At 35.4% G+C, this 15,773-nt stretch overlaps 1 protein-coding gene across 4 annotated transcripts in view; it reads right to left on the reverse strand.

The window, feature by feature from the left end:
• Positions 1-15,773, reverse strand: part of Oatp26F (Organic anion transporting polypeptide 26F) — a 65,917-nt gene that overhangs the window by 15,345 nt on the left and 34,799 nt on the right. For 2 of the 4 annotated variants that reach the window (XM_089859252.1, XM_089859253.1), the window contains exon 1: positions 1,703-2,320. The exons of the other annotated variants lie outside the window; for them this stretch is intronic. The gene's annotated coding sequence lies outside the window, so the exon portion shown is untranslated. Of the gene's footprint in view, positions 1-1,702; positions 2,321-15,773 lie in introns of those variants that run through there. 4 annotated transcript variants of the gene reach the window in all.

Here is a 15,773-nt window from a genome sequence, read left to right on the forward strand (position 1 = left end):
TGTTGTAAACCACATATTCTTTGACACTTCACTTTATGAAAGACTTGTGAAAAAAATCGGCCTGTAACACTTGGTTATATAACTTTGCCACAACTAAAGTAAAAAAGATTTACTTTTGTAACATAGATATTGAATCGCGGAGATATTGAGATAAAAGAAAAAAGTTATTTTAGTGAATGGAAATATACGTCGAAGGCCAATGTTATTAAATGACTTATCATTCGAAACGAACGAGGACACGTGCCAATATTTTAGTTTCAAAATTTTCACTTTGGTTTTTTCAAACTCGAAGTCTGGGACTTTGAAAGTTTTTTTATAAACTTTAAAAGCAAAAAAAAAAAAATTTAAGTTCTGGGATTCAGCCAATTACTATAGACTACACACATGTTCGACCTAGAAATTCGTGATGAAAGGGACCAAAAAGAGATTCGTAGTAGAGGCGGGCGTTTGTTTACGTTATACATTAGTCGCGTAAACGTTATTTAATGTGGCTAACACTAGGTGTAAATAGTTAAAAACTGTTCAAAACACCCCGAAAATGGTGACATAACCAAAAATGAAGCTACAGTCGTTAACAAGATATGGGTGCAGGATTTTTTTCTTAGGAGATTTTCACAATTAAAACTTAAGGTTGTAGTGGGTGAAGTCATGGGCGTCTAGAAACAAATTGGGAAATAGAGGGTGTGAATGAATCAGATGCAGGCCTACGTTCAACTGTGGAATGAAAATCTTTGAGATAAACATTACCCAAAATGGTTTACAGACAACAGTATACGATTATTTATGAATTTTTAATTGTCTTTACAACAAGGTCAAACAGAAACAAAAAATTATTTGAAGCCGAATTAATGTTAGCAGAAAATCGAATTGTCTTTTTCAATTTTAAACTTCTCAACAAAAAAGTAAGGAAATTGAAACAGTATATGTTTAAACTATTTAACTTCAAGTTTGGGACTACGTATTATTTACGAACATAGTTGGTTTTTTAAAAACGCGACTTTCAGTTAGAGCTCATCATTATCTATACATAGATCGAAAATTTGTGGATAATTATTATTAAAAATCAAAGTTGTGGATATTTACTTTTGAACATAGACAATGGATAATTCTAGACTATACCGATAAAGATATAATTACATGGAAAATAGATATAAAATGCCAATTAAGGTATAGTTTCAGTTAAAAGGACACTACAGAACAGGAACTCTTAATATTAATGACGTTAAAATAGAATTTTTTTCCAAATTTCACTTGTTCATAAGAAAATCGTAAAAATTTCTAAAGAAAACTTAAATATTTGAACTTCAGTCAAGTGAATAACTTCACTCTTATCTTTGGTTATTTTAAGTCTTCATTTAAACTAAGTCTTTTATTTAAATAGAGAAAAAGCAAAAAGAACCCTTTTCTTGATGCTTCAAAAATAAAAATGACCTTCAAAAGGCATAAACTCCACAAAACTTCAAAAATATTTAACCAGCTGTCACTTAAAGTAGCTGTGGTAAATTAAAGTATGGGTTTAAATACAATTTTTATTGTCTGTGGCTGTAACCTTAAAACTCAAACCATCAGAGAAATAAAACTAGCTATTTAACTCGAAAATAAAGAAATTCTAGTAAACCAATCAAATCATTCTAACAAAACAGCGTTTTTTGGAATATAAAAACAATTAAATTCAGCATTAAGTTTGAAACAAATTACTCACCCTATAGCGAAACGACAAACCAACCCGCGAATATACCCTCGACTTTAAGCTTCTCTTACTGGAAATAGAATTTTCCAAAAAATATTCAACTTCAGCACCAACAACTTTTTCTTCTCTATCCCGGGCGCACGTCTAAGTTAAAGCTTACTATAACTTTTTACTTTTATTTTTAAACCTTGCTCCTAAAGAGAAAAAAAAAACGAAACTGCTCGGATGTTATGAAGAGTACGCGCAACAGTTCCTTCACGACGTCAACTCAATCTTCCGGCTAAAATCGTAAAGAGAAAAAGTTTATTTCGCTTTTCCCAAATCGCACGCGCCAAGAGAGAGAGAGAGGTAGAGGAGAGAGAGACTTCTACCAGTCAGTCAAGTCCCCAGCTTCTTAGCGTCCCTTTCTAGCACGCGACAGTATGGACTCTTTAACCCTGATCGCGCAGCTCCTCTAGCGGCAGCCTGAAGACGTCTTTTCCCCAAGTCTGATTTACTCTCGAAAGTGCGTGAAAAAGTCAACTGGCACGAGCGAGATCGACTGGCCAAGTTCGCTCACCCACGCGATTATATATACACTGTTGCAACCAAAAATGCAGTAACTTTAGCTTCCTTCGGTTTCCATGACGACGGGGGAGGAGTACTGGGGCTTTTTCCCTATGATGCAAGTTTCTCAACTTCTTAACTGACATGAGATGAGACCAGGTATTATTGTAGTTCCGCTGGTAATTTGATTAAGATCGGTTGTTATGACCTCGGTTAAGACTATGGAATGAATTTGGAGAGGTGAAACAAAGGATAAGATGTTCGTTTTCTAGACGCCTAGGACAAGTTAAATAAATTCTTCCATTTTCAACCCATATGGGCAGACGAAAAACTATACGGACAGGGTTTGCTATAGTAGCCCGCGAACCAGGGTTATAGTCGTACATTACATTCGTCACTTCAACAAGACCCGAAAATTACTTCGTACTATCTGCATTGTATTAAAGAGCATGCCGATTCATACACCCTTGAAAATCATCATGAACTTATTCACTAACATGAATAACTAACAGGTTTACTCAGGGTCACCTCTTATTCGGTGATAGGAGCCATTTAGTGGTCGTCAAAAGCTCATGTTTGGTTTCAAAGACAGACCGAGGCTTTAGCATAATATAGATTTCAAATCTATGCAGGCGCTCGACATGTCAACATTCAAGAGTTCATGATTTCATTCTACCATTTTAAACTGTTACATAAGTATTAACGAATACATGTCGAGACAATAAAGTCAAAAACCAATATTACATATCCTATCTATCCGTTTCTATCGTAAACAAAACCGGGACCAGTTGCATAACTCATTCGCAAACTGCTGGGCTACCAGAAACCGAAAGGCACGCCGAAATCTACGATATATGGTATCCAGTTTGCTTATTGCAGGTTATAAAAATTACGTCACACGAGGGGCGAGAAAATATTGCTTCTCTTATCATTTTTTGAGAGTGGACTACAGGGTAACGCTAGACATAATTATTCATGTTAGTTAATATATTCATGATCGCACTTACGTCAGAGCTGACAACTCAGAAAATTCACAACTTTAAAGTAAATAATCTCATTTAGACTCGAGAGAGTTGCTTTTTTTTCAGTCGTCGTGGTCCTTCATAAGGGTGTAGGAAAAGAACTTTTTTTTGGATATTCTTCAAATACCATATAATTCTGGCTTCCAGAAATATTGGCTGTTGCAAATAGTACGATCATCTAAATTACCGATGCTTTAGGCTCAAAATGGTTTAATAAAATAGCAGGTTTCGACCAGTTGGGGGTGAAGCACAGTACACCTCCAGAACTGGCTGACTTTCTAGTACTATGTTAGTTCTACAACGATGATAAAGACTAGGGTCTTTCGAACTGTTGTTTGAAAAGTCTTGAAAGATATAATGCTATCCAGGAATGTTACTTTGGTTTCCATGCCTTCGTAAATGAAGGCTCGGTGAGATTGAAATTAGAGATTCAGGGATATTTAATACGCGGAAGTTCCTCCTCAAGTTTAAAATTCAGAGGTACATAGCCTAAAGGGTGCTGGTAAAGGAAGGGGTTGCGCATAGCAAACTGAAGTGGAAAGTGGTATAGTCGAGGGGTTCAACATTTTCGTGAAATGTTGTAGTTTTCGCGCAACATCCATAAGACGAGATCTGACATTAGAAGGACATCACAGAATCTTTGAAGAAATCGAGAAATGCGTGACAAAAATCACGACTAACCTGACGAATAGCAAAATCTCAATCAATTTACAACATCACTGAGGGGAAATCCATAAGCACAGAAGAAATCGTGCGATCCTGTACGGTATTATGGGGAATGTTGAACCTCTCGGATATCGTTTAGCCACATCCCCATCGTCCATATCGGTTACTGTCTTCTCGGCTGTCAATTTCTTTTTCGTTTACAGTGATGCGACGAAATAGGGGATCTCTTATATTAAGAGATTTTTTATGGATTGCAAATGACGCAAATTGCGCCAATTTTTTAGATAGTAACGAAAGAGGCCCTTTTTTATCGGCTTTACAAGATTGAAGATACCCTAAAGCTGCACTTACACTAAAAAGGCTGTCAATTTGATAAGCATGCTCTATAGATTGAAATATACGCGACTATCCATTATATTCCTTTCTGGATTCAAATTCGAGACTTACAGGGACCAGGGTATCTTGTAACGCAGTTGTACGATAGCTCTGTATCAGTCGTATTATATTAAGATTGTTTTGCTGTGAACTGAGTGAAGATGCTACGATTTACACTGATTCCCTACTCTATCCGATATTTAACTTATCTCTGTGTATACATGTACAGTTTCGCCAGTAATATAAGTTCAAACTTCAGCCACTAATAGTGAATTCCAATGGACTGCTTGGATCGCTCTGAGAAACTTTGAGTGTTTAAATTGTTGACCTAGAGCAGCTCTTGTTCCGATTATTACATTCCAATTTGCCTTGTGCACGACCCGAGATCCATTCGGAGCTGATCTGTATTAAAAGACAGATCAGTACCGTTCGCTCGGTAAATCAGCTTAGACAGTTTTGAGGAAAATACCAATGTAATAAACATCGAACACGAAGCAATTTAGTACAGGCGAGGGCAGAGTTTGTAAGCACAATACTCTGCCTTTGCCTGAAATTGCGTTGCGTCCGACGTTTATTAAATCCGTAATAAAACCGTTCCGGAAATGAAGTGTATTTTTCATGATCGAATTGAGAACGAGCTTTCTGCTATTTCTAGAAATTGACAAAAAATAGAGAAAATCGTAAGCCGATCTTAGAGTAGTTCATCACTGGTACTCGCTATATAAAGAGATCAGTTCCAACAATACAATAAGTTCAAAGTATTTGTGCATCCGACCCGTCTGAGTCTACCTCCTCAATTTTTAAGTACGCAAAAACTACCTTGGTTTGATGCAGTTAACAAAGTGGCATTGGTCAAAATTATTTTTAGTGCAATTGGTAGGTCTTCACATAACGAATTATTTTATCAAATTATACTTAAATAGCGCTATCTATTGTTAAGTCTCTCATGCCTAACGTTTTGTCAAATTTCAAAGACAAATTCACTTTAAATATTATGTTCTAATTATTCAAATTGATTCAAATTGATTCCAGTGGAATATCAATTTTCCAGTACTTGCGAAACACCAAAAACAGTATTATCTGATAAAACTAAGAAGGGTATTTATTTATAAGTACATCTAAGTCCCAGAACAGTTCAATTCCTCATCGAGGGTCGAAAAGGGGGAAGTCCTTCTTTATAGGTATTGTTAAAAAGAAAATAATCATTTACAGTAACTTTCTTTAAGGTTCAAACAGTTTTTCCGAACTAGTATTTACGACACAATGAAGGAATTTTGGTCACCGTGCAACGCATCTGAGTCTCATAGCTCCTAAAACAAAACCGCCACTTTAGGATTAAGCGTGAAACAGATAAGCGGTATTTGAGATACCGCCTCTAATACCAAGTGATTAATGTCGGCACTAAAAGTCTTATATTAAATCCCTAAATCCTCTACAAAGAAAAGCTTGCGCTTTTGGGCAGAAGTTTATCACTAGCTATATGTTTTGCCTCTTTTGACCCTGTAGTTTCAGATTATTATACTATTTCTCTTCGAATTTTAGATAATAATATAATAAAATATATAAATTGTATTTTATAACCCGATCAAAGTCGATGAGCATAAAGGTGGTATCTCAAATAAAAACTCGCCTATCCTTCGTAGAAATAACATTCCAATGTGTATTCTTCAAATATTGCCCACATGGTTTTTGATTTAAAAAGGGGTTGTTGTAATTTAAAACAAAGAAGAATTAGAAATTTTTTAACCCTTTAAAAGAAAAGGTCAATTTATAAAACGTAACATTTTCAGACAATATATTTTTTAACTAAGTCTCCCCTTGTTTTATCACGACTTTCGGAGTACTAGTTTTTTGGCCTATTAAAATATTGCATAATTTTCAGAAGTTTTAGCTCTCGGACTACCAAGACCTACTTTAGGGTTTAGGCTGATCATGTAACCTAAGGATTAAACGGAATGTATATATATGATTTACCAAGTTTAGAATAAATTGCGTCTTTAAGTTTACGAATACGAGTGTGTTTTAACCATACTACCAGTCAACAATCGAATAATTTTAGACTGAACTTAAACTTACACGAACGTTAATCAACACAGTTGGGAAAATAACAGGGGTTTAAAGAAACCATATGACATGTTACATATAAAGTTTTATTATTTAGTTTTAACTTATAATTTATCCAATACATGAAATAGAATTAGCGAGAGTTCATTATATGCGGGTGTAACGGAATAGAACCACTACCAGTCTACCACCGAAACTATCGATAAATTATTCACGGTCAATTTCCACCAATCACACGTCTAAAGATGCTATTCATTTAATCTTCCCTTCAAGATGAACTATACACCCCACACAATCAAACTAACAAAAATAACCCATTTAACAGTCAATAAAGAATTAAGCAAGTGGAATTATTTTATATTACTGTTAATGTTTCAATGGAAAATTCATTATTAAAACCAGGAAAAAATCAGGAAACTAATTCTACTTTAAAATAACAAGTCTACAAATGCAAATTGCTTTATCTTCCCATAATGTAAATTAAAGAAAAAAAAGGATTTTTAGATGTGGGATTTGATAAAATCATCTATTTTCAAGTAGAAAATAGAAGATTTTATCGTTAAAGAGTATTTTTCTCATAAATATGAATGTAACGTCACATTTTCGCATCTTACCAAGCCTAACAGTTGCAGTTTACTAAGAAACCGTTCCCCCTTGTGATTTAGTATGGCCCGAAAAAGTTAAGGCGCGCTTTTTCTGGCAAATCCAAAAAAAAGGATAGAATTTTCCTAGCACGCAGATATAAATAACGGTTTCTGAGGAGGTGACGTTATATTCGTTTCGGTCGAAAAGGTTACGGTTCGTCTTAAAATTCTCTCGAGTGCTACCACCACCAGCAGCTTACTTGGCAAAAGAAAAGGCTCAATTTATTTCTTCCGTCGTGTAAAAGAGAGGGTTTTACTGGACACAGGGGTGCAATTAAAGAGACGAAACGGTAAGGGAAAAAACCTTAGGCCAATTCTCCGGTTTATGTCGCGTACGAGTGTTTCACAGGAAAATGTGGCAAACCCCTGATGTGCAATTGAAGCCTTATTAACCAAATGTTTGCTCTTTTTTTAACGTGGTAAAGATTAATAAAAAATTATTTTACTTATTCCTGACCAATTACGTAGTTTTCCCGAGACAATTCCGTAGTTAAAGGCCGACTTCCATCGAAAAGAGTTCTAGCGAACTGAAGATGCACAATAGAGAATTTCCTTCAGGGGAAAGCAAAAATTCGAAAGGAAATAAAAAACAATTTCTATTGTTCATCTTCAGTTCGCTAGAACCACATTGCACGGCTTTCAGTTAGCGAGAACCCTTCCAGCGGGGCTTCGAAAATCGGTACGATCGCTTCATTGTTAGTCTCGATGCTCGGTTTTCAGTTCGCTAGAACCCTTTTCGCTGGAAGTCGGCCTTTAAGATGATTCTCGATAATAATGACTATGCAGTATGCTCATTAGTTATCGTCAATGCAATACTAAAATCACTACTACTTTCAAAAAAAACTACCTAAACTAAGCGTCTGGAAATCGGGGTTTGTGTCCTGTCTATGTTGTCGTTAAACACTAAATAATCATTGGGCAAACCCGCATGAAACATCTTATAACTTTCAATTTCAGAAAAACCATGTGCGTCTAATCAGGGATAGATTTAATTTTAGAAGTTGGAATAGAGGAAGGTTAGTATTTACTTCAATCCGACTCATAGCCCAGTAAAAAGCCCCTCCCTCCAACACGTATTTAAAAGTTTCGAATTATCTTATTGGCTCACTTAAACTACGTTTTGACGACGTTGCTGACGGGGACGGCGAAAAATACGTATTCCTTTCTTCCTCTGTCGCTATGACCCGCCTCTTCATTCATACCCCTCTGTCCCGTGGAAGGGGGTCCGGGACTTTGACGCGCGCCCACATTACTCTCTTCTCCATTCCTACTTCTAAAATTAAATCTATCCCTGGTCTAATAAGATGAATTTCCAAAATTGCATAAAGAAAAGTAATGTAAACAAACAATCCAATTTATGATTGAGACAATCTATTATGCTCATGAATTCTTTCAAAATCAGCGAGTGAACTGGAAGACAGGGCACAATTAGTTCAAGGTGATGCTTCTAATTTATCCATGAATATGCAGACTATTAGGATTTGTAAAATTATCTTTTAACTAGAATCGATAGAAAATCATTTGATTTCCACCTCAATCCCCCTTTTTAAGTCCTATTAATAGTTAAACCTTTTTGAAAATAAAATTTTGTAAACATTGGTCATACGAAATCTATAAGGGTAATAATTAATTTCAGCTCAATTACAAAAAATGCTTCCCGTATTATAAACTGTACCACAAGTAGAATAATCTTACACCAAGTTCCTATGTAAGATTTTTTGCCGTAGCCTCTGTGTCTGAAAGTTCTGACGTTAAGCTTTTTAAAGTTCCCAACGGAGCTCGCGTGAATGGAGAGATAAAATTTCTAAAATATCGGCCACGACCGAGAACGAGCTTTTGAAGCAGCGCTCCACAGCGGTGGAGAGTGAAGTAAAACAGGCGGGGTTAATTTTTTTATCCGAGTAAGTTCAAGCATGGAGCGTTCATCCAAGTGCACGATGTTTGCGTTTTTTATGGCAACGGTGTATCGTGTGGAGTGCAAACGTTTTTAAAGAAAGCCGACGGAATTATATTTTTCTGGCGCGGAAATACTCTGAGTTTGTTTTGAGAGCCTTTTATCCATTTCTAAATTAATACATTTACACCCGATTCGTTATTCGTAACTTGCTCCGCCATAACGTAAACTCCGATCGTCTTATAAGATCTCCGTCTCTCTATTGGCTGAGTAACTCACCACAAGCGGACCCAACCTCCAATCCAAAAATTGAAGTTTCGTACATTTTTTAAGGGGGGTGGAATTTTTTTAGTGAGACCCAGCTTTCCGCGGCTGATGTTAGTTGGCGCCGAGAAAAAATGTTAGTAGAGAAAACCTTTGGGTGTTCAACTACCGTTTACTCTACAGTAAATACATTCGGCCTAGCCTTGGGATATCAAGTTTTAGGAACACTCGAGATGAGACGTTCGTTAGAGAGAACCTGACACACAATACCCTCATTCCTAGGCTGGAAAGCTATGTCCTTTTAGATCATCTCCTTTTGACTGTACAGTATAAGTAAAACAGAACTAATAAAATATTAACTTGCATCGAGAATAATAATGGAACGCAATATAAACCGAAGTGTCCAGAAGAATGCCAAGAGCTGCCGGACTAACTAGTAAAGTCGTTAATATTCACGCACTTTCAGCCGTATTTATTGAGCTCTAAAATATAAAGGCAACCTTTTCGCAAAAGAGTATAACTCGGCATACTAGGTGTTGGTTGTGCCTGGGAACCGAAACATAAGGTAATGCTTTTAATTGAATGACAATGTCGCTTATGATGTGTTTTTCTCTTCTTCTTTGCATGTCTTTACGACAAGCCATTAAGTGCATTAGGGTTCTTTTTATAAAACAGCGTTTCGTTCTAGCGCAGATAAGTAAAACAGATTTTGAAAATACCTTTAATGCTTCTAGGGCCTAGTCCAAAACCAATTTAAAATTAAAGTCGGTAAGCGTTTTACCTCAAAACTGATGCAAGGTGACGGAAAATTAAGATCAACAACTTAAGAGGGACGTTAAGGTTCGCTTTTAAAATAAATAATTTAATAAGCCATATGTCCTATAGGTAATGGCATTATCGTTAAATGAAGCCATAAAACTGAAAAAATTACATTAAGGGATAGGCGTTTTGTAAACTATAACAGAGCGGCTAAACAAATTGTGGGCGCCTATACAGTAACTGAAATGTGACAACACCACATTTATAACAGATACAATCAGGAGTCTATAAGAACGTATTTTCGGGGAGGCTATACTGGCAATGTTAAAACTTTGGAGCTATACAAAGCATATCCGTTGGAATTTGCGGGGACCACCAAAATTGTAATAGTGCGGATATTTTTCTTATATTTTATAAAGCAATGTCTTTCACCTCCCTTTCCTCAAATTTCGTTAATTTTTTACGGCCAAACACTGAAATTCATACCATTCGTTCAGGTTCGAAGCCATTGTCGCAAATAGTCGTACATTTGTTTGTAACTGTCACGGAATTTCCAAGAATAAGTGATTAATTACGTATATTTTACGATGAAATTGCCGGTTGGTATATTTCGGCTTGTTTATAGCAAAATAGACTTCATTTAATCGCTTATATTCCCTAATTCCAAGACATTCATAAAACAAAACCCTTCTAGAATGATCCATTACCTCTTTTCCAAGTTTCAGTGGAACTAGGATTTGGAAAGGCAACTCATTATTCTGGGTGAAGTCACCTATACCACTTTGGTGAAGTAATGAGCATGATTTTCCTAAACTATCCCTTGCGAATAATGATTTTTGAAATAACGAAAAAGATTGTCCTAAAATATCAGTTGAAAAAAATTACTTTTAAATGCTAATTTTGTGGTAACCCAAGCTGAGCAAACATACTAATTTTTCCACAGAGCCCGGTCTCTAGCCAAGCTAACCTTACAGCAAACATCAAAGCCAGCATTACAGTATTTCAAAGAGTAAGAAAAACGAATAGGCTAGATTAAAAAACTAATTATTCAAAACTTCAATAATTCTGAGAGTATAAATAACAAGCTCTAACCTTTAACCCTCAGAACAATTATATTAAATGTGGGTTGCTTGCTCCGATCCCAATTTATATGCCCTTTGTGACCTCCTCCAATCCATTCTCTACTAAATACAGATGAAGCAGCTGCATTATTCACTTTCTTTTTATTATAGGGTTCATTGACAACTTTTGGAAAACCAATTTCCATGACAATTCCAGTTTTTCGCATATATTTCCAGGTTTTTCACATATATTTCCTTGACATATCCACGTTTTTCACATATATTTCCTTGACATATCCACGTTTTCACATATATTTATTTCCCTGACATATCCACGTTTTTCACATATATTTATTTCCCTGACATATCCACGTTTTTCACATATATTTATTTCCCTGACATATCCACGTTTTTCACATATATTTATTTCCCTGACATATCCACGTTTTTCACATATATTTATTTCCCTGAAATATCCACGTTTTTCACATATATTTCCCTGACATATCCACGTTTTTCACATATTTATTTCCCTGACATATCCACGTTTTTCACATATTTATTTCCCTGACATATCCACGTTTTTCACATATTTATTTCCCTGACATATCCACGTTTTTCACATATTTCCCTGACATATCCACGTTTTTCACATATATTTCCCTGACATATCCACGTTTTTCACATATATTTAATTCCTTGACATATCCAGGCTTTCACATATATTTATTTCCCTGACATATCCAGGCTTTCACATATATTTATTTCCCTGACATATACACGTTTTTCACATATATTTCCCTGACATATCCAGATAATTTGCCATATATTTCCCTGACATATCCAGATAATTTGCCATATAATTCCCTGACATATCCAGATAATTTGCCATATAATTCCCTGACATATCCAGATAATTTGCCATATAATTCCCTGACATATCCAGATAATTTGCCATATAATTCCCTGACATATCCAGATAATTTGCCATATAATTCCCTGACATTTCTAGTTTTCTCAGATACATTTCCCTGCCGTATGCAGGTTTTATCCCAGATATTTTCCAGACATGTTCAGATTTTTTCCCATATATTTCCCTGATATTTGCAGATTTGTTACCTATATATTTCCTTGAAATTTCTAGTTTTCTCCCATACATTTCTCTTACATATCCAGGTTTTATCCAAGATATTTTCCTGACATGTTCAGATTTTTTCCCATATATTTTCCTGACATTTTCAGTTTTAAAATAGACCCAACAAAAACCTATGCTTTACTTATGTTACTTTCACACAGGGTTGCCAATTAAATTATTCAAAACTTCATGGATAAAGTAGGAAATTTCTAGGCGAATTATTGGAAAAAATTATTCAAAACTTTAAAATATAGGATGTATAATGGCAAATTATAGGAAATCAAGCAGGCCTTATACACGTGAACTAAAAAATGAAAAGTGACTAATAATTTCACAAACAGTAGGGGAAAGAAGGCTTAAAATGTCAGTAAAAATTATCAAATTAAACTTTTAAACAGGACACGTAGCTTGTAATGTAAATAAATTATAGTTTTAAACATAGACAAATAATTTAATTTGAATTGGATGCTAGAAATTGAAAGAAGATTCAGCAAGCGAAGAAAGCTCCGTGATTTTTAGGTCTGATCAATACCATATATCCAAAAAGAGCAAACATCGAAGACAAACTTAAAAGATATTAAAAAAATTTCTGACTTTTCCCTAATTTCCCTGAATATTACTAAAAAGTATAAATTTCCTGAGTTTTCCCTGAGTTTTGAGTTAATTGTTCAGGTGAAATCATTTTTAAAACAAACCCAAAGTTAGTCTTAACTGAAAACTCAGAATTAATTAAAAATGTTTATTTTTTTTATAGCTACTCTTGGCTATTTGACGATTCCTTCAAATGTAAGTCGTTGGTGCATTAAATTTGCCATAAAAGCAATATTAAGCTTACGGCTAGAAGCACCGTTACGTTTTAAACAGACGGAAGAAGAGACGAAGAGGGTGGAAAGTTTCAATGCTTTTAAATTGCGTACGCTTCGTTTATTAGAGAATATCCTCTCTTTAATTCGTTAAGCAAACAAAACCGGATCTTATTACATTAAAACATTTTTGAATGGGCTTGGCTATAAAATGAGTTGGGATGGTATAGAAGAACTGAATGAGGGAGGAGGGTATGACGAGCATTAATATTTCCAAGTGGTTTTCACCTCGGTTCAGAAACTCATTGAGCGAAAATCGTTTCCTACTTCTAACCCCAGGCGAGATCCCTCCTCGCGTTACTCACGACAGAACGAACACAGATCGGCATCGACCAATAACAATTTAGAGGTACCTCGAGAAACTTTATATCTACTGGTACTTAATTTAAAGACAAATTAACTATTCGCGAAAGAGCAGCTTCGAAGTTTCATTCGCAACTGAGGTGGCGTGGTATGACTTTTCAGGTTCGATGTGATTTTGAGATAAACCTTTGTGTAAAATTTAACGAAGACCTATCACTTAATTTACTTGACTCTGGAGTTTCATTCACTGACCAGTTCAGTTGTTAACAGTCATACATAGTAAAACGCTCTGTTAGGCCACAATCCACAAAGGAACAACCGTGAAGAGCCTTGAGCTTGTGCTCTCCAAGTACATAATTAACTCTAATTTCAGAGACTTGGTGCTCAGAGTAACAAAGGTGCAGCCATAAGAAAAACCTTACGATACCAGCTGGGTATTAAAATATTTTTGCCATGAATCCGTTTAGGCGGAAAAATTCGGAATAATCCACAAATTTGTGGATGAAAAATATTTACTATGCAACAATGGCTGATAATTTCCTAGTATGGATAAAGATAATATAACGTGCAAAATGGACAACATAAATACCGAGTTCAACTAGGGTAGTCCAGCTACAGTGTTTTACTTCGCAAGGGAGTCGTATTCGTGCTTCAGAAAGATAGTCATACACCTCAGCTGAACTGACTTGACTCAACGTTCTTCAAAGTGACGTTGTTCCACTCAAGTTTATTTACATTGCCAAGAGAAGTTGTCATTTCTATCTTTCCCTCGGAAGTCACAACTACCGCACGCTTTTAAATGGTTGAGTAAACAATAGAGAGTTGGATCGCTAACTCTCTCGTTCCTCTAGATATAGATTCAGTCCGCTAATTCGTAACCAAGCTTCGAGGGATCTCTAGAATTGGAGAGCGAGTATAAACAGTACCTACATGAGAGCTGGCTGGCTGGCTTTGGGAAGGGGTGCAGCTATCATAACAACGCGCTTCATCGAAGACCGATTCGAATTAACCTTTATAAACTTAATAGGAGGATTGAATATTGATAAAGAAAAGTTTTACGAAATATATTCTCTTGGTATACTATATGTATACATACAAAGCATAAGAAACTAGTCAACAACCATTTCAGGGTTGGTGTCCAAGAAGGACGCTCTGGTAAGAAGGAACGCTTTTCTTGCGATTAAAAAGTATGGAATAATAGTGCACCTTTTCCGGAAAGTTTTTGTATATATATGTATATTAATTAAATTTTGCAGAAACCCTAAGGTTTTGTAAATTTAATAAATAAAAATGGCATTCGTCCAACTAAAAAGAAGGGTCTGCAGCCCTTGAAAATCAGGATTAAAAAAAACCTCGGTTTTATTTTGCGGTTTTGGGTTTTTATTTTTAGCAGTATTGTAGAAATTGTCATTCAAAAGTCTTAGTAAATGACTCAGTAAAAAAGTCTTAAAATGTTTCATAAAAAGTAATAACTATTATTAAATAATGCCTTTTAAGTTGAAACAAAATTTTCAAAATGAAATTATTCTAGCATTCAAATTCATCAAAATTAAGATTTTAGTGATGGGTTTTATTAAGTGGTTTTTAATGATTGGTAAAACGCACGGGTTTATTGGGCTGGGTTTTTTTAATTCGAAACCAGTTGAAAACAGCCCTGTAACAATGCCGACAAACAGGGATCTACACTTGAAAAGAAAGTCCATGATCCAACTGTAATCATTTAATTTCCTTTCGTCATAAATTCGGCGAGTTTAAAGTATTGGAATTAATGTTAAGAATTATCTGAAAATCTATGAGTGTAGAGCATTCGTTGCAAAGCATAGCATATCATGTAAATCAAGAAAAACTACTTCAAACTGTGAAATAAAATTAGGCCAGGCTAAGATTATATGTACTGTTTAGGATAATTTAGCCTGATTTTAAAATTTATTGTTTCTTATAAGCTTTTAAAAAATCCAGTTATCGCAAAGACACATTAGAAGGGTTACATTTTGAAATGTGTGGAATATCCTATGTCTGTGTCTACAATGGAAGAGATGGATGGATGAAGAAAGGTTGAATAATCAGTACCGGGTCAAAAACGATCAAAATTAAAGTGAGATATGGAAGAGCCTCCGCACCCATCGAGTTTTTCGCATTTATAAGGGGATTGTGTAAGAGGACCTGTAGAATTATGCACGCTTACTACACTATTTGCTTATCGGAGAAAATGCCTTTAAAGGAAATAGGAGAAAGACAAGGGGAGAATGATGGATAAGCGGATGCGAGAAGAGAAAATAGGGAGGATGGAGAGGCGCTTGCTGCTGCCGCAAAATTGGATTAGTGCGCGGGAAAAATGGCACCAAAACAGAAGCGCGTGCCTAACTCGTGAGATCCTATATGAGAAGTTTATTCAACTATATACTTTAGCGTCATTAAAAAGCCTAAAGTTTAAGCGAAAGTCTTAAACCTATGGGCAGTTCTAAAGAACTAAATATATGCTACACG

Source organism: Phalangium opilio, unplaced genomic scaffold (genome assembly GCF_054372755.1).
Source record: "Phalangium opilio isolate 3A_F unplaced genomic scaffold, DU_Popi_V2 ptg000329l_1, whole genome shotgun sequence".
In the NCBI taxonomy this organism is placed as follows: Eukaryota; Metazoa; Arthropoda; class Arachnida; order Opiliones; family Phalangiidae; genus Phalangium; species Phalangium opilio.